We start from the raw sequence: 2,221 nt of genomic DNA on the forward strand, positions 1-2,221 counted from the left end.
GGTCCTCTGGAGAAGTCCCTGAGGACTGGATGAGGGCCAGTGTTGTGCCCATCCACAAGAAGGGCAGGAGGGAGGACCCAGATAACTGTAGGCCAATCAGCTTAACTTTCCATCCTAGTGAAACTCCTAGAAAAGTTCATCAAGGAGTCTATCTGCGATAAGCTTGCAGAAGGTAAGATTCTGAATGACAGCCAGCATGGCTTCGTTGCGGGCAGGTCTTGCCTTACCAACCTCACCTCCTTCTGTGACCAGGTAACTCATCACCTGGACATGAGAGAACAGGTTGACATTTTATACCTTGACTTCCAAAATGCCTTTGATCTAGTATCCCATGATGTCCTTGTGAGAAAATTGGAGGATTGTGGGCTTAACTCTGAGGGTCAGGTGGGTTGAGAAACTGGCTGCAGGATAGGACCCAGAGAGCCATAATGAACAGGTCTGTGTCATCCTGGCGAGAAGTGGGCAGCGGTGTCCCACAGGGGTCGGTGCTCGGTCCAGTACTTTTCAACATCTTTATTAACAATTTGGATGTGGGGGTAAAGAGCTCACTGGCCAAGTTTGTGGACGACACCAAGTTATGGGGAAGCATGGTCACACTTGAAGATAGGCTACAGTTACAAGCAGACCTAGACAGGCTGGCAAGTTGGGCCAATCAGAACTTGATGAAGTTCAATGTTGAGAAATGTAAAGTGCTCCACCTCGGGACGAGCAACCCCCAACACACCTACAGGCTCGGTGGCACCAAACTGGCCAGCACCACAGATGAAAGGGACCTGGGGGTAATAATACACCACAGTATGAACGTGAGCCAGCAGTGCGATGCTGTAGCCAGTAGGGCAAATAATACTCTGGCATGCACCAATTGATGCATCTCCAGCAAAGCCAAGGAAGTGATTCTTTCGCTCTACTCAGCACTGGTGAGACCGCGGCCGGAGTACGGCGTCCAGTTCTGGGCACCGCACTTTAACAAAGACATAGACAAGCTTGAGAGAGTCCAAAGAAAAGCCATCTGTATGATCAGAGTCTTAAAAGGCAAGCCATATGAGGAAAGGCTAAGGGAACAGGGGGTCTTCAGCCCAAGGAAAAGAAGGCTGAGAGGGGACCTGGTAGCAGCTTCCTGCTACACTGGGGGAGTACATCAAGGACTCAGTGAGCAACTGTTCACCAGGGCACTCGTGGGGAAAACCAGGGTTAATGGCTACAAACTCCTGGAAGATCGATTTAGGCTCAACATTAGGAAAAACTTTTTCACAGTCAGGTGTCTAGACTGTGGAATAAGCTCTCTCCAGAGGTGGTGCAATCACCTACCCTGGAAATCTTCAAGAGGAGACTAGACAGTCACCTTGCTGGGGTCACCTGACCCCCAGTTATCTTTCCTGCTTAGGGCATCTGCTTTCAGAGTCCATCCCCACATCTACCCTACTGGTCATAATAAAGATCTTGATGCCCCTGGCAGGCAATAAAGTGACAAATGTGCTTTCTAGGGTGGGTCTGCCTCCCACTGGGCACATCTACATGAGACATGAAAGGTGCAGCAGACTAATTCTACTGCGCATTAGTGTGGCAGGCAAAACCTGTGCTAATGCACAGTAAAATTAGTCTTCTGTGCATTAGTCACAAAAAAGTGTGTCAGCACTAATGTGGAGTAGGGCTGATTACAGCACATTAAGTTAGTATCTGTAATTACAGGTACTAAACATAATGCGCTGCAATTATGGCTCATTAATGAACTTGTAGACACGCCCATTATGTATATATATAGGGATCCTTGCTTCTTCACATGGCTACAGCACTAATAACAGCAGTAATTTGTAATGGCATAATAGTGGTTGTACACATAATGATGACTTTCTAGTAATGTGGCAGGTCTCAGTGTTACATTAACAGCATGGCACATAAATATGGATAGATTACTCTAGATCGGGTGGGCAATTATTTTGCCTGGTAGGCCACTTAACGAGTTTCGGTGAGGTGTTGAGGGCCACCCACACAAAATATTTCAGAAGGTATCATTTTAACAACTTATAGATAAAAAAAAATCATCTACTAAAAATCAAAAATCTACTGTAACATATTTTAATATTATTTAAAAAAATATTTTTGTCTTGATTTATGTGGTTTTCAGTAGTGTATATAGATGCTATTGCATGTAGCTTAAAATAAAGTCTTACTTTTGTATATTGTGTGGGATGTGTGTGTGGGAGGATGGGTGACAAGTTTG

The sequence above is a fragment of the Gavialis gangeticus genome, unplaced genomic scaffold, assembly GCF_001723915.1.
Source record: "Gavialis gangeticus isolate Ggan-Ray unplaced genomic scaffold, GavGan_comp1, whole genome shotgun sequence".
NCBI lineage: Eukaryota > Metazoa > Chordata > Crocodylia > Gavialidae > Gavialis > Gavialis gangeticus.